Source organism: Falco peregrinus, chromosome 9 (genome assembly GCF_023634155.1).
Source record: "Falco peregrinus isolate bFalPer1 chromosome 9, bFalPer1.pri, whole genome shotgun sequence".
Taxonomy (NCBI): Eukaryota; Metazoa; Chordata; class Aves; order Falconiformes; family Falconidae; genus Falco; species Falco peregrinus.
In genome coordinates, this window is record NC_073729.1 from 9,998,222 (window position 1) to 10,016,599 (window position 18,378).

General features: G+C 36.8%; 1 protein-coding gene across 15 annotated transcripts in view; it reads right to left on the reverse strand.

Annotated features, from left to right (window-relative positions):
- IRAG1 (inositol 1,4,5-triphosphate receptor associated 1) overlaps window positions 1-18,378 on the reverse strand; it is a 117,980-nt gene that overhangs the window by 53,811 nt on the left and 45,791 nt on the right. For 14 of the 15 annotated variants that reach the window (XM_027778377.2, XM_055814488.1, XM_055814482.1 and 11 more), the window contains one exon: window positions 9,717-9,837. The gene's annotated coding sequence lies outside the window, so the exon portion shown is untranslated. Of the gene's footprint in view, window positions 1-9,716; window positions 9,838-16,824; window positions 17,012-18,378 lie in introns of those variants that run through there. The other variant, XM_027778379.2, reaches the window with a different exon arrangement.

Here is an 18,378-nt window from a genome sequence, read left to right on the forward strand (position 1 = left end):
CCAGAGGCCACCGATCACTGCTCAGTGACTAGCTGGGCATAAATCAGCAGGTGGTAAGCAACTGTACTGTGCAGGAGTTGGAGGTTTTTCCCTTGGGTTTTATTCCTCTCTCTCCCTCTCCTCTTCGTTACTATTATTATTATTGTTGTTACTATTATTATCATTATTTCAATTATTAAACTGTTCTTATCTCAGCCCACAGGTTTTGCTTTTTCTCTGATTCTTCTCCCCATCCCACTGTGGAGGGAGTGAGTGGTACAAGCAAGCAGCTGCGTGTACTTACTTGCTGTCCAATTTCTATGGATTGACTGGCATGCACTGTACCAAAAAGCCACATTTTTCTGGGTAATTAGAGAGCTCAGAACAAAGCTTTGAGGCAAACAACTCTGCTCTTCTGGAAATATCACAAGCCAAATGTAGCAAAACGTTCCTCATGTCCAATTTGTCAAAATCTTTTCCTGATAAAATTATTTAGCCAACACCATTCCATCACTGATTATATCCAGGAGTTGGTCCAAAAACCAGTGTACCAGCTTTCTGCACAATCTCATCTCATCAACATCTAAAAAAACCCATACTCGTTTATTATGGTTTTATCAGTGTTGCACATAGGGAGGCCTAGAAAAGAGGTGAGCTTAAACCAGAGAATTACTTCTGCAGGGAGCGAGAATTATAGTCTTTGGGGTTTCTTTTTGTATACTAGGGTTTACGACTTTGGCCTCAAAACCCAAATTGAAAATGAAGACAGTGAGGAGGGGGCAAAAAGAGCACAGTTACTCATAGAAGAGACTTTAAAAGAGAAACACGACATATCATATGTCAAAATTTGCAATAGAGAGACAAGAACCCACTCCAGTTGTTCTCTCTATCTCTTTCAAAGCACACCATTTCTACAGTATCAACAAGTGATTAAGGCACATACTTGCCTTTCAGTCATCTCAGTTTACAACCAGGAGTTTAGCTCAAGCTGCTAGTGACTGAGGTTGTATAACATGCCCTGTTCCACTGTAGCTGCTCAAAGTTTGTTAACTTCTGACAGAGGAGCAAGGTGACAACGTAGGGGGCAAGCAGCATTCAAACCTTGATATTGAGCCAAATCTACTAGAACTCGTCTTTCTTAGCCCTGTTTCATAGTGCTTTAACATTGAATTCTAGCATAGCTGATATTATTGTCATATATATTACATATATAATGTCAATAATATATTGTCATTACTGTCTTAAGCAATTGTGATATGTATCTAACTATGCTCATTTTATAATTTTTTATATAAATCAGACAAAACACTATTCTGTATTTGCCTAATTACATTTTGTATACACTAAGTATGTATAAATTGAGATTTATTGTCTTAGCATTTTTTTATTCTTTCCTTATACTGAATACACTAAAAGTTATATTAAAGTAATGGAACGTGGCTCCTTTATTTTAAATTTAGAACAGTTGTGGAAAGTTATGGAATGAATAAAATTCAATGATTCTAATACATTATGAAAAAAAAACCAACACACAAACCCAGGTAAAATATATCTTTAAAGAAGATAAAGCAAGTCATTGTAATTTTAGTAATACCATAGAACTACACAGATAAGATTGATCTAAAATAGAAGAAACACTGAAATACCAATGCGTCAGAAGTTTTATTATTAATCAAAGTTTTGGGGTTTTAGAATGCCTCTGAACAACATTCTGGCAAATGCTAAGACAAAAAGCTGCACATTAACGACTTGAGGTAGTGGAGGGCCAATAATAAACCTCACAAAGAGGCTGAGATAAAGGCAAACAGTATAAGCATTGAATTATGCACATTCTTTCCAAACACCTCCTTCAAAATATTGATGTTGACCTTGAAGTGCTTTGCTATTCTGCCAAAACAAAACAAATCTCTTGTTTGAGGACTGATTGCTTTATAATTTCATTATCACTTAAGGCTTTCATCCTAGTTCCCAAGATAATAACTGTCCTACATAAGAAATCAATGTAATATTTCATTACTAGACACAGATAAGAGAATGATAAATTAACACAGGGTTGTACAGCATTTCAAACATAGCTATTTCATTACATTGCTTTACAGAAGTTAACCAGAATTTTAATTAAAGCAATGTGTATTTTCAAAGAGAGGTTTTGACAAAGTTCTCTACCAAACGTCTTAAGGAAACAGCTCTCCCAGGACAAGAGGGAAAGAGCTCTTGTACTTCAAGGAAGAAAATAAAAGGGTAGGAGTTACAGGTCTGCCTTTCTGCTGCAGAGATTACACTCCCACAGGGACTGTGATGTTCAACATAGTCATGAAGAATCTGGAAAAGAGGGTGTGTACAGCTGATAAGAGATGAGATGGAATAACCAGATCTAAAGCGAGCCAAGGCAGTTTATGGGATACCAGGCATCTGGATGATAAAATGGCAGGTGAAATGGATATGCTGCTGAAAAATGCAAATCAATGCATATGAGGAAAAATATACATAAAATATACTTAGCTAAATCAGAGCCCATTATTATGTCTTACCAGCCAGGAAAAAGATCTGAGTCACTTTGGATAGTTCTCTGAAAATAGCATTCAGCAGCAGCCAAAAAGGCAAAAATGTTAAGAATTAGTAGGAAAGAACCGAGATCAACATCAGTTATGAGCACATTATACCCCAAATCTTCAAAACAGTTCTAGGCAAATCTCAAAGAAAAAAAACCCAATATAAATACAAAGGGTACAAACAAGAAAGAATGGTCAGAAATTGCAAATGGTTTCCATGCAAAAAAGACTAGAACACTTCAACTGGAGAAAGGGACACTGCTGGATAGAAACAAGTTAGAAATGTTTAAAACCCTGAACAGACCGGAGAGGGTGGCCTATTAAATATTTGCTCACAATTCCTCACAGTACACAATGATGAGGATGCCCAAAGCAATTAGGCAATATTGTAAAAGAGGCTCTTTCATAACAATATATAATTAATTGAATTTATTATCACAGGAAGTTGCAAAAGAATTGTAGCATAAATGTGAGTTCAAAAAGGGATTAGATGCATTCAGAGGAAAGGTACAGTGGTCATTCTACAGTCTCTGGATCTGGAAAGCCCTAACCTGCACGTGGCTGAAAACAGTGAGGGTTAAAGAATGTTCCTGCTTTTGATGTAAGGTAAACTTTTGATGTAAGGTAAAAGGGATTAGGTTAATGGTTTGCATGACCTGGACACGCAGTTCTTATCTTCACTGGTGGAAGCAGGTTCAGTTTCAGAAAGAAACTGATTTTGGGAAAGTGAACAAAGCAAAATTGCCTTTACACCCATTATGAGTAGCAATGCTGAAGGAAGGGATGAATAGAAGAACAGAAAGAAGCAAGCAATGGGAGAAGACAATTTTTTTTTCTTAAGTTTTTCTAGTCAATACAAGACTAACAATAGTACGTGCTAAAACCACAGCCCGGACTAAGATCGTGCTGCTGTAGGATGGTACTGTGCAGGATTCCTAAGTAGCCTCCTTGAAGAAGTAAACATATCTCAGTCTGAAGAATGTTTGGCATATCCCTTCTTTGCCACATTTTATGTTCTTGCATATGAAAAAACATCAGACGTTTTTAAGAGGCTATTTGGGTGGCAGGCTGCTGAAAGTACTTTCAGTTCTTTAAGAGTCATCATTCAAGATGTACTGTATTTCACAGAGGAAAAGACAGTGAGCCAGCACTTTTCAAAGTTTGCAGTCTTACATATACATACCCACATTTGCTCACATGTACACTAAACAACATTCCCAATTTCATAACTGTGTGGAGAAAATCCTGTTTGACTGCAATACTGTTTAATAGAAGACACAGGTGCGAAGCAGGATAGGATCTTCTTCCTCTCCTTTCCCCAAAAGATCAACAAACTGACTGGCATGGTTTACACATTCCTTGATTACAAAGGATTATTGCCGTTCTTGACCTTCTTTCCTTCTTATTATCTTAGTCTACCATTTCCTTCCTTTGCCATCCCCGCACCTATCACATACATTACAATGGCACAGTGCTGCCTACACTCCTGCTCCCAATGCCTCACATGTAACTGAGTCAGAAAAAACCATGAAAATAATTTCTTCTCAAATCAGCGGTACAAACTGGCAGAATGTTTAAGATGCTCTTGCAACTCCCACTGTTTTTCTCCCACAAAATGTGTACCAGTAGAGAGCAAAGGAATAAATTGAACTTTCTGAGATAGAGGCTTGAAGTATCTCTTCCCTTTCTCCAATTAATATTTCCTTCTATCTCAGCCAGAATAAAAATCAGGTCTCAGTAGGCAAGGAAATGTAAAAATAAATAAATAAATAAAAAATTGGTCTTGGATACAATGCATGGCCTTTCTTGATGAAGTATTCAAATTTTTGGGAAAAAAATTTAGAAATACTAGATATCAGCCACATGATTTCACACTTGAAGTAATATGCCCCTTGTATACCTAGTAAGCTGAATCTGTAAGAGGAATTCCACAATGAGACTGCTTTAACAACAAAGAAATAAATACATATCATTATAACTTTCCATGCAGTACTGCTAGATCCTACATCATAGGCTAACTGTACATAGACAACGAACAGTCCCTGCACAAGATCAAAGCAGACAAACTATATTTAATTCCTATCTACCAAACTTTGTAAGCAACCTACTTTCTTTTCCAGTAAAGAAAAGCACAATCAAAGCTTCCACTCGCTACAGAAAAGCTTGCAAGAGACAGACTGCACATTTTGTTTGCCTCTAATCTTCCAAATTTTCCCTGTGCTGGATTTCTGTAACACGAGGTTAAATATTACACCTTTAACCTTAAGGGTTAAACACATCTTGTCCTCCTGCTGTAAGCGCTGCAGGACAGGACTACCCAAGGAAAGCTTACTAATATCAAATCCTGGGAGCACAGACAAGCAAAGGAACATGATACAAGCAAGGAATGACTCGTTTTTGAAGAGCTGTTATGCTTCATTCATGGTCTCCGAATACCTGTTTTGCTATTACCTTCACTCAGAACACAGCTACTCAGAAAGCAGCAAGCATCTGCCATTTAGGGTGGGGGGAAGGGAGTATCTCTTAATAAAAACAGAATAATTGGGCATTAAAGGACTTAAAGTAACTCATAACTTCCAAAATAAAAAAGCCAAAATTCTTACCGCACTGACATCACAAGAGCTTTGCTTGACTACTCATGACATGGCCACTATGAAAATTTTGGGGGAAAAAATAATCTCTTGATAACATACTATTAAGGAGCTGCAATACTGCCTCTTTTTCATCCTAATAATTTTTACATGAAACGCCACATTTTCTAGAAAATTATATAGTTTTCCACGCTTTTACCATATACTTGGGTTCTATTGTCTAGTATGGCCCTTGTTATCTTGCAGAGTATCTTCTTCAGCTACCTATCACAGTGCATACTGGTAGCTACACCTGAAACAGCTCATGAAACTAAATGAAGTTTTATGTTGAGAAAGTAACCAAACAAATCTTGTCAATCCTGGTATAGAGGTTTTAAAATTTATCGTGGAAGATTTAAAAATGTGGAACAAAGTATTCATGCAAAATTGGTTTGGACAGGAATACACTCTTCCAGTTCACTGTCTCCAACTGAGGTGTGTCAAACACAGGTTGAATTATACCTTTCTGGTATACATAGTATAAATTTCTCAGCAGTGACAATCTGTCCCACAAAACTGCAGCACTCTGAACATAATACTGACAAATGAGTTAAGACTGGGCCTGTTGAACTTTTTTGCACATGCACTGTCAAAACAGAAATTGCAAATTAACATCTGAAAATAGCGTTATGTCACTAATTTATTAAAAATTTGCTTCCATTAGAGTTTTGCTGTATTCCCTCTTTTTGGCTGTGAAGAGAAATTGTCTTAAGAATAACTCCATTTAATTAAACTACAAAAATTTTATACACGGTTAAAACAACGGATTTATTAAAAGGGAAATACATGTCATTTCAGTCTACTTTGTGTGATTGCTTCCATAGTCACTTTTACAGGTATGCCTTTTCTTTTTTAAAACATTTTATTCCAGCTCTTGCCTTTGGCCCCAGAAGGAACTGTTACAAAATATTAGTCATCATCTTTATCACATATGTATTCCAAGTTCTAAGCTTCCATGTTACAAATGCCACTTTTTAGTATCAAACTTTCAAAATAGTATATTTTCTTCCAATTTAAAATTATCAGAATTGAGAACTTTATCTATACAAATATATCCACACACATCTGCTACAAAGTAGGAACAAAATGTGAGTTGCTCATTCTATCACCATGATGACGATTTCTTCAAGGAAAAAAAAATAAAAAAAAAGGGGTTTGTAACATTTTATTGCTTTGGCACATGAAAAAGTGTTAGAGAAATTTTTAAAAGACAGTTTTTTTCCAACTTACAAAAGTTAAATTCTCATCTCAGTACCCCTCTTCCCCTTGAAGCTCTCAAGTTTGCAGTTTTGCCTTAGAAATTGTCTTTTGGTACCCATGATGAAACTTTTTGTGGTTTATTTCTATCTCTTTATTAATTCAGTTATACTGAAGTGAACACTAGCTTTACATTAGTCTTATTAGAGTTATTAGAGTTGATATAAAGAAAGCAAAACTTGATAAGCTGAGGAAGTGATTCTTGTTTGTTTTGGTGAGGTTTTTTTCCTTACGGACAATGCAGATATTCGCTTTTACTTGTCAATGAAAAATGCTGTTAAATTCAAAGATTCACAAATTTGCATGTAGCTTGATACAGTTGTTAAATATTGATCTAAGATTTCTTTCAAATGCTTCTACCAGAACCAGTGACATCAAATTTGATGTTCTCTGCAAGGTAAGGAGCAAGAGAAGAAAAAGAGCTTAGACCTATTCCATTCTGTACATCTTCAATAAGAGTTATTATAAGACCACATGCCTTCAACACACTGAGAGACGCGAGGATAGGTATAAAGGGGACCTTTCATAGAGACTCGCTTTACCCTAAGGCCATTTGTCTCCCTACGTTTCCTGTTTGGTTGGTTTGTTTGGGTTTTGTTTATTTTGAAGTCAATTTAAGTTCCTGCCCTCAACAGGAATTTAATTAGGCTCTCTGAATTGTATCCTGGAGGAGGAATCCCTCTCTTCTCAGCTGACTACAGGGGAAGCCTTGGGAGACAAACTTCATTAGGCTAAAATTAACCTTTTTTTATATAATACCCTTCTCCTGAAGTCACATGCTTCAGATTACCTTCCAAAAAATTGCTTGGGACAGGGGAAGGAATACTGGGCTAAAAAGAGATAGCTTCTATCTTTCTCTTAATTCTTAATTTTATTATCCAAGAAATTGAATTCTTAAGAATTAAAATCTAAATTCTCTTCATTAGTCTGCTCTTCTATCCAAATCCCAGGCTGCAGTCACTACAAAACCATCTTCCCAATAGTTCTGCCTCACAAATTTAAAGAAATAAGAAAGCTAGAACTAGAGTTACTGTAAACACTTAATGTATGTTCCACTGACCTTTTTTCACATCCTTCCTTTATAATATATAACTGACTACAAACAAGTAACACTTGCAAAGCTAGCTTAACAAACAAGATATAGTGTCTGTATCTGTGCGAAAAGAATAATTTGTATCTATCTAAAGATAAATTAATACCAATGATATCTTTGATCTGTGTAAGAAAGATGATGTCAAATTGTGTTGAACGTGTTTCTAAGGGATATAAGGATTTTTTCCAACACAAACTTTTTTGTTGTTGTTAATGTTTCTCAGTTAGAAAAATATTTATGTTAATTTCCATGGTGCTTAACAGCAACCCACAAATTCATTTTCTAAGCGTTCCCTCTTAGTGTTCTGGTTTTAATCCTCTTGGAGGAAAAAAGTATGTTTTTACAGAATGAAAAGGATAAAAGTTACTAACTGAACACGTCATTTTTGTGTTTTCATTAAAGGAAACATTTAAATTTTAAGTCAAAGCCAGCTATGATTGTCTTCCGAAATTCTCATTATCCAGTTAATTCAGAAATTATTTTCTGAAGAAACAATAAAATCTAGAAGATAACTGAACAGGGCAACTCCAACACTTTTCCCTTCATTTGCCAGCCTGAGTGAACGGTACCGTACTTTTCTATCACACACATGAAAGAAAACACACTTCAATTCTAAATGCATATAAAGCATGCTTTTGAACTAAGCTGAATCAAAAAGCAAATTTCAGTCACATATCTTGTTTTAATTACAATCAAGACCTTAACTGAACACTGTACTGCAGAGCTTAATGAAAATTCAATGACAGAGTAACCAATTACACAATATTGGAGCTTTTGGTATTAAAAATTGCATTTCTTCTTCAATTTTTACAGCAGAGTGGTGGAATTTTATTTAGTTTACTCATCAGGTTCATACTCTGTCCTCATTTGTATTTCTGCAAGTATACCAAGCCAAAAATCAGGCATTAGTAAGTCACTTAACTTTTTAAGTCAATTTACTCTGCAAAGGCATGCAGAAGTTATTTGCTCAATTGACTTTCACAAAGCTACATAGTTGTAACCCTGACTATGATGGGTTAATATACCTAAGGGAGGTCTGTATGTTGAAAATATGCTGAATATGCTTTACATTGGCACATTACTCCACCTCCATATCTGAGGAGAACATTGACATTTCACCAATTTAAATCACCATTTCATAACACAAAAGCAGCAGAAAGTACTACAACCATGTGTTTAAGCAAGCAAGGGATGCAACAGTTCCGTTCTGAACTGTTTAAGAGATCTGGTTCTTGTGTTATTTTCACTGTGTAACAGCACATTTTTCACTATATCCTGCAAATTTTGAGAAAGCTGAGGTTTTCTGGGGTTTGTTTGTTTTTCAACATACCTATTGAAGAACCTCAGAACATCCAAAACACTAGCAACAGAATTCTTCAGCTTTTCCAAATAAACACTTACTAATATAACTAAGATTTACCACTGTGAAGAAGAAATTATCACTCCCCAATGTGCTTAAGTGAAACTGGCCATTGTATCTTCTTTGCCTGCATTGTTTATCAGATGCTGGTATTGTGTATACTGTTTCAGGATAGGTCTTAATTGTTAAATTCACTATAATAAAACTCATCATGTTATCTAACAGTAGCTGTCTGGTCTTCTGCACTTCTAAACTAAATCTCACTTTTGTCACATACCCAAACCATACTGGACTTTAAGTTAGCAAGAATGCAGAGTTACACACTGAGTTTTATGACATAACTTCCATCTTTGAATATCCCTGTAGGCGGAGCATTGAGCAGTTTGACAGTTACAGACAAAACTAGCTTTTAGACAGTAGTTAGGCAATCCAACAATGACTTGCATCTTCATTAACTTCACTTTTTGATCTGGACTGCAAAGGATTAATGTTCTCACAGACAGTAAGCTACCACTGTTGGCCTCAATAGAAGGCCAAACCAGCAACGTGTGTTATACAAATGTTTTCTTAGTGTTCCATATCTTCTTATCTATAACTTTCATACTATTTTTTATGAACAATTTAACTAAAACTGGTTTGTGAAGCAGCACACACTTCAAAAACTAGCAAATGGTCAACACACATATTAAAATAGTTGTCACTTTTATGTTTAAAAAAGTCTCAGAATAACAAGTAGTTGACCTACGTAACTCTTATATGCACAAGACTCCTCAATGAGAAATCAGCCCAACTGTTTCAAATAACAGAAGTAAAATTTAAAATGCAACCAGAAAGCTAAATATTACCTATCAGAGGAATTTAAGGTCTGGAACCGTCCTAGTCAGCATAGTGCCCTGTAACACAGGTGAAGAAAGGACAGTGCAAATTCAGCAGGCTGATGCTTGGAATACTGTAAGCAGGAGCTTCCTGTTTCAAACATAAAAGAAATTTAATGTTATCTAGACAGAAAACGGTAGGGTTTTTTTTTTTCATTTATTTAAGCAAAACGACTCCTCCCAAACAGATGATCAAGCAAAGAAGGAAAACAGGATGTTACCACAGGTTAACTTCTTTCAAATAAACACAGAATAACTAACCAGTGGCTAACAGAAATGAAGTGCATAGTTTGCTTAAGAACAAACGAGATCTTATTCTGCCATTTTTTATCCAAGTTAACTTCAACAAAAAGGGCCCCTAGAAATTTCTAAAGTGAGCTGAAGGAGGCCAGAGGGGGAGTTCTTTAACTAGATCACCTTCTTTCTGGTTTTCTGAGCATCTGTTTAATGTTCCTGGTTTTCCCAATGTTATTTAAAACCCATGAAATCAAGAGGAGGAAAAATAGAAAAAGAAAAACCCAAGAAGGTGATCTGATCCATAAAACCAATATTTGCATACTCTGATTAATCTTCAGAAAGAAAGTCCAGTATTTCAGTATTTTGCTGTATATTTGCAAGAAAAAAATAAATTTATGACAGGTGATTAAAAGAATATCTAAAGGAGCAGGTGCGAGCGAGCAGTGTCTGTGATGTGGAATACCTGGAGTTTCATCAGCCTTAGAGCTTGCATATTGACCTTGTATATGCACAAAGGGGCATCATTAGTGGAGAAACCACCTGAGATGCAAGGAAATTTTCAGGGAACAGATTCTGGAGCCTCAGCTTCCTTCTTGAGATGGTCAGAAAGCATGACGGCCACTGTCTCTGGATATTACTTTATTCTCCCTGGCTGGGCTTCAAAAGATCTGTTGCATAAGGGAAGTCTAATTAGAATGGCTGCCTCTACCTGGATGGCTGACATTTATTCACCATGGGAAGAGCCTGTCCACTAACAACATTCCCACGAGCCTGACTGACATGCCTGAAGGGCAGACTGAGTAGCGTCTAGAGCCTGTTCCCCGTGACTGTTGAAACTTCAGATCTTTTCCCTTCTAGGCATTGCAGCCTTGATGGAAAAATCTGCAAAATAGATGAGGGTCTGTTTTACAATCTAACAGTGCTCTGCACTACTTGGGAAAGAAGACAAACATATGGATTGTCACCAACTGTTAGAACTTAGTGTGAAATCACAGGAGAGTTATCAGCATGTAGCTTTCGTGATCTGTTTCACAAACATTCACAAAAGTTTTCCAAAATAAAGTTAAGATACCAGTGCGCAGTCAGTTTTATAACCTATGTCTCTCTCCACATTAAGAAACAAGTTGTTTCTAAGCAGCTGAGCTAACAAGACCTGTTCTTTGGGTATTTTATTTTAATGATTTTGCATCTTATCTCCCTATAATAGCCTCACTTGTCTCCTAGTCTCCTGGAAGTTGGGAGGGACAAGAGACAGCATTTGCTGAGCCTGGTTTTAAGCTTCACACATGCCAGGTTGCCAGCTGGCAGCTCCAACAGAATCAGTGATAATTTCAGCTCACATCGGAGCCTTTTCCCCTTGGAAGCACCAAGCTGGGTCTCTCCTCTCTTACCACACCACTGATTTTCACTTGTAGGAACATAATACTTTTGAGATTCTCTCTTGCCAAATTCAACAAGTTGGACAAGTTCAAAGGCTACTGGGAGGGAAGGGAGGGCAGGGAAGAAGGGGGAAGGATAGTTGGCTAACAACCAGAATAACAGCATCATTTTTATTCCAAGGAAAACAAGACCAAAAATAGATTTTGGAAAGAATAAATGCATAGCTAACACTTAAAGGAGCATAGTGGACTATATATACTGAGAAACGTGTCTCTAACCAATAGCCATATAGGTCTTTTTTCCTTGAAAAAAAATTCGGTAGCCGTGTTGTCTGTTCAATCCTCCCTCTTGCCCCCTGCACTGCAAAAACTTTTGAAGCTGGTAATCAGTTTCAACCAAAGGTGGGTTGAACCCAGGGAATGGCAGGTACCAGGCAGTCTGCATTTCCATGGCAGATGCAAGTTCAGAGGTACAGCATCTAAGACTACACAGAATAGCTTTGAAATACTGAATAAACTGATGTCATAACAACTGTGGTGAGGGTGCTATATGTATAGGACACAGTTATAAGGAAAATCAGGTTTCTCCATTTCAGGCACTTGACAGTTTCATGAAACATAAAAGCTGCATTTTCTAAGTTTTACACATCTCTTCCTCCCATTGTCTTCTCCCCCTCCCCTATCAGGTTATTCACATAACCACACACTGTCAACAGTAGAAGTTACAAAATTGTAAATGAAGCACAAATTTGCAGATTTTACAGGCACACTATGTGTAACCACAGAACCATCTCCCAAGCTTGACATAAAAGATAATCATTGGAATTATAAGGAAAAGTTAATAAACTAGTATCAACAAATATTCATGGATTTAACACTTGGACTCCTCTATGAGATCTGCTAAAAAACCCCAACAACCAAACAACACCCACCCCCCCACCCCCCCCCCCGTAATCAGTCCTGTTGACATTTTTGTTTCAGAATAAACCCATCCGGAAGGTGATTGTCCAGTACCCCGTGCAGAGCAGTTGAGAAGGAAAGTAAACAGAATCTGCATGGAGCTTGAGAAAGACTCACACTTCCATGTGCACAGAAGTTTGTGCAGCTATAAAGCTACAAAATGTCAAATTTTTCAACAGTTAAAACCAAAATTATAATATTGAAGTTAAATCCAAAAAATGTTCAACATTCATTACAGAAAAATACTGCAATGAGGTTGCAAACACAAGCTACTTTGTAAAGGAAATGAGAGGAGTGCCACTACCTAACATTGCAACTCTTGTTTTGAGAAAAACTATAAGCCATGTACATGGTAGCAATTTATTCACACCTCTTACAAAAATTAAATAGCTCAAATGTACTTAGATGTATTAGAGGACCTAGGTGTGCCCTCAAGCTAGAGTACCATAGTGCCTCTAAGAATCACTTCCTCTATATGTTTATCAGCGTAATGACCCCTGAACAAGAACATTAATCACTATCTAATAACTGAAAGAAAAACTAAAAATATACATTTCCACCACTGATACATTCTGGTAACAGACCTTTCAACTGAAGTTCAAAGCATATGTTAAGGAAAATGCCTGAAATAATTGTGTGACTGTTGTGGATTAGCATATTAAAACTGAACAGCACACTGTTAGGCAGTTCAAGCCAATCTCACTTGAACCTTGAGGATTCTTCAAGCAACCAGGAATAAAGAGAACAGAACAGTTATATTGCTTTCAAACAAGACTCTTAACTTTTCTGTCTTTTATTGCCTAACTTGTTCCTTAGCAGAACAGGGAACAAGGCATAGAAATGGCTGGAGTAGCCATTCAATTCCCATAACTGAACTTATAGCTGCCAAAATAACATGCCTGCCTATACTTGTGATGTTTTATGAAAGAAGTTGAATTTCCTGGTCTCTTCCAGAAGCAACTATTCAAGACTTTGAGCCCCAGAGAGATGCTAAGGATTCCATTAGCTACTATTTCATTTCTTTTCTTTTTGATAGCAGGGCTCCCATAGCTGCCTCAGGAGGAAGGGCATTTCAGACTGACTATTGTAATGTTACAGAGAGGAGATTTACTCAGTTCATAGCACTCTGTATGCTAATTTTCACATTTGGCATCATGGGACTGCAAGAATTCAGAGAAAAGTCAACATTTTCAGCAATTTCTCTTGCAGAGAAATGGGTCGTTGCTCAAAATATTGAGCTCTGTCACAGAAGTCATGAAGAAGCAACTGAATTAAGTAGGGATCCAACTGTCCATTTTGACAGAGACACTTTGGGATTTATACAGTTAGGCAACATTTTGCTCACAGAGAACAGTACAGGGCATCTGGAACTATGTGGCAGCTCTGCTCTCTAACACACTGAGCATCTTTGTCATGTTCTCAGTTCCACAATCTCCCTGTCCCAGAAAGGGCTGGTAATGCACTATGGCAATTCGTACATCATTTTTGATATTTTTATTGCTATAGCAACTGAGTGTAGGCATTTAAACATAGCAACAGACTTTTTATAGCACTTTCTGGGATGTCAAAATGGCACGTTGTTTTATTTTCTAAGCAGATGCTCAGAAGATAAGTACAGAAGATGATTGTGCAGTACCCACCTTCAAAAGAAAGAAAAAAACCCTCCCAACTTCATACCCTCTGAATCACACAAACAGACAGATAAGTGTAAGGCATATTGTGAGTTTCAACGATTTTGTTCTGAGGAAGCATATCACTCACTACTACCCAAGAACAAGATCAGGTAAAAAACTTCACCGATTTGTGTGCATTTTGTAAGAAGATGTGCAAGACATTTATAAGGTCCTGCTTGAAAAAAACTTTCCATCAACTCTGATCTTTACCTGTTAAGCACAGAAAAAGAGAAATTATCTTCATATTAAGTGGAGCCAAATTCTCAGGAGGGATCAAAATCCACTGAGACAGACCCGTAGTTCACACACACACGGACAAAGCTCCGCATATTCCAAATGTAGCAACAGTGATTTACTAGAAGTGAGAGTCTGACCTGCTATAGGTTTAAGGAAATACAATTCATCATTTTCATAACAAGAAAGGCTACTTTTCTCTGGTATAGTATTCTTCCCTGGGTCCCTTAAGTTCTGCATCATTTCTGCAATTGATCAGTGACAACCACCACTTGGTGTTTAATGTAATTTCTGAACACATTCCTAGACTTGGGAATACCAAGCAGCAACAGGACAGATTTCCTGAGGAATCTTTAGGTATTATTCACCTTTCTGTTTTGGTTATATGTCAGGTTTTTTTATAGAACGGGGTGGTTGATGTTTGCCATATTACCGACAAAAAACATTTTAAATCTGTTAAACAGGAAATGTCAAAGACTTAAAAAAATGCAACAAGAAATGTCAAGAGCTTCTTAAAAGGGTGCAAGGTTGTTAATGTTCCAGTGAATCTATTCCATTAACCCATAATATATGAGTTTTGGAAAGCACATTTTAATGCTGTGTTTTATGCAGGAGAGATTTCAAACAGGTCCCAAAAGCTCAACACACAGATAAAAATTGAGTTTTACACGTTGAAGTTTTAGAAGATACCCCACAATTTCTTTCTTCCTGTCCCTCACAGAAATTTTCACTTAAAGCAAGACTGGGAGACTTGAAAACTGTTCTGTGTTTACGCGCTGCATTAAGTGTTTCAGAATTCCCAAGTAGCTTAGACATCTGCTTCGTTTTCTACAGCCTGCTCCACTGCCTAGTGCACTTAATAAAAACAGTTTTTAGAGCAATGCTGATAGTTATACCTATCAAAGAATAGGAATAATAAGTTTATTAAGTGCAACAGCCCTCAGGAAAGTCAAGATGAAAGGCACAACTATACTTTAATAGAGAACTATGCACTATATTTACATTTGCTTCCAAGATCTTTCCAGTCTGAGATTATGTGCAGAACATCAACTCGACTCAGCACCTCCTCCTGGGGCAAACTCCACCCTCCATTGTGACTAGGCTCCTAATTATATCATGCTAATTTCATGAGCCCAGAGATCAGTCAGATTCATTCACTATTTATAAAGAAAAACATGAAAAATGCAGTGGCAGTAATTGTGAAGCATGTGTGTGTTTTTATACTCGTTAAATTATTTCCCTTCCTCTCAACAAGCTCTCCTTCAACTTATGATTAGACACTTTATTTTCAATTTTTCTATTCAGCAGTCAGATCACAGTTCAGCACAATTTTGGAAGCTTTAGCAGGAAACATTAATCAACATATAAGGCTTTATTATGTTCTACTGCCTGCACACATACACCCCACCCCACCTCCCAAAAAGGCATTTTAGAGACAGTTCAGAGAAACTGGGGGAACATTTGAAAAACAAATCGTGGATTTTCCTTTTCCAAAATTACAGAAAAAGATCTCATTCTACAGATCTTACCATTGGTTAATGAATCCCTCTAAATCAAAAATAAGATGGACAAAATTAGACCCACTGGTCCTACTCAAATTCTCCTAGATTTCAGACTCTTATTTCCTGCTAAGTAACACAGCCTTTACCTTAGTGATGTTCACTAAGACCCTGATCTGGCACTACTGAAGTCAATGAAGCAAAGGCTCAGAGCCAAATTCCCCATGTATAACTTCAGTGTTACAATACATTCTGCAGTATTATATAAACAAGCAATAATTTTGCTCTGAAGGCAAGCCCCTAGCCCAAAGCAATTGTTGTACTTGACCCAGCAGCACAGAATTTCTACCATGTACTCATTTCCAGGATGAAAAAAACCTTACAACTGGTAATAAAAAAAAAGTACAACTCCTACATAAAATGCTTCCCCCCCCACCATTTTTTATTATATCAACTTTTCAGCTTCTTTGCTTTGTTCAGGAATTGCAGTAGCTAGCCCAGCAGACACCCTTTTACAGCCATGAGATTGCTGGTCTGTTTGGACAACCACCAAATATATATACATGTAAATTAGGGGACAGCACAGTGATTCTAAGTATAACTTTGTATCATGACAAAACACCACAGAATAGCATTAGCTGGGGAAAGAAAATTTCGTTTTTACATACACCCTTGACATAGGTTTGCTGCCAGGTTTTCACGTTCCCCTCCCTGCCCATGTCATCCTCCCCTCGCCAAGCAATCCATATTAGCATTAAAAAAATAAGTAATGTTTTACAGGCCTTACTTGTCCAAACCCACAGGTGATCACATCTACAATATTACAGATCTCAGATGACTTCTGATCCCTAAAGACTTTGGAGTTTGTACATTCTAAGGTACAATCTGCTAAATTCTAGCAGACCGTAAGGTATTCTTGATTTCTGCTATTAGTTGGGGGGAGAGGTGGTCATTGTTTGTTTTGTTTTTAAGTCTAATACTTAAGAAATTTGGCAATTCCTAATTAAAAGCAAGTTTCTCAAATTATTTTTCAGACTGTAAAACTAACGATAGACACATCGAAATAAACACAAGTAAAGAAAAAGAAAGAAAATACCTATTACATCTGCCTGCTGAAGAGGATTAAATCCAGGGATGCTGTTAGAGCCCAAGCTCTACAACAAAATCTGAGGCTGCAAGTCCACTTGCTCCAAGTATCAAAACCCTCTCTCTTTTCCAGAATTATTAGGACCTCCTCTTCAGGGGGAAAAACTGAGTTATTATTTCAAAGTGCTACAATAAAAGTCACAGTCTTAGTTCTCTGTAACATACCACTACACGTGTACATAAGCAGTAATTCATGTCTTGAGTCACTAGTTTATAAGCTTACAGAGATCCATCACCCACTCAGTTTCCTTTCTGTCAGTGATACTGAGATCCAAAACATCTCTTTGACCCACTTTTCAAAGGAAGTACAAGCGGAGAACACATCAGAAGGATATTATTCTGCTTAGTTTACAGGAAGGCTGCAAGTTAGCACAGAAAAGTGATATCTGTCTCAAATCCCCCAGATCTTTAAATAACCCACAAACCTTGAAACAGCAAGGATTTTCTTTCCCCTTCCACTCATATGCCATTTAATGCTTCTTTTTCCTGGTCTTATATGCTTCTCTAAGAACAGCAAATAGATGAGGCAAGGTAACTCCATGACATGTAAGGAACATACACATATGACCCTTGAAATGAGAAGCTTTCACATCTGTCTCTTCTCAGAACCAGCTCCCTACACCTCAGTTACTTATTGAAAAGCTGGATAAGACAGAGTGTGGTGATTTGACACCATACTACCATTAAAAGCTGATCAGAAAGCACACTGATGCAAAGGAGGATGCAAGAAGCTGGTGCTAAAGATCTGAACTGTGAATCTAGCTGCTAGATAATTCTTAACTCCGCTGCTTTGGTTCCAGATAAATAGGGCTATAGTTACTTAAACTGACTTAAACATACAAAAAGATAGGAGGTAGGGAGGCCTGTAGGTTTCACATCCACAGCCAATGTAAAGCTTAATCCAGAGGGATGTAAAGTAGGTGGGTTTATATAAGTTAAATACATTGATAATCCTAGGTACTTTATCATAGTGCTGATGTTAACACACAATTTTCACTACATACAAATGAGCAACCTGTACTTTTTAATTAAATTGCACTTATTGTCATCATAACATCTTTACTGAAGATAAATTTACACATAGGCACTATATAACATATTCTAAGTTACAAAATAAAAAAGGTTTGTATTGAATAAGAACAATAGTTGCTGAAATGCTACAAGATACCATATATTAGAAATATATACTTAGTTCAGACATGGAGAAGTTAGACATAGATTAGTTATTCTAGTCCATATGCAAATTAAACATAACTCATTAAATATTAAACACCTAAATACCATATAAAGTTGCACATCCTTGCACAAGTTGAAGGGGCATTACAAGTAAAGCAACACATTAAACATCAGCAAATCAGAATGAGTGCCTTTGAAGGCTAGAAAATACAAGAAATTTAAGAGCAGGGACTCTCTAGTATCCAACATTTAATATATTGACTGTTTCTTAATTTCCACTGTTAGTTCTCATAAACTTAGAATTCTATGAGTTGTATCCTTAGCTTAT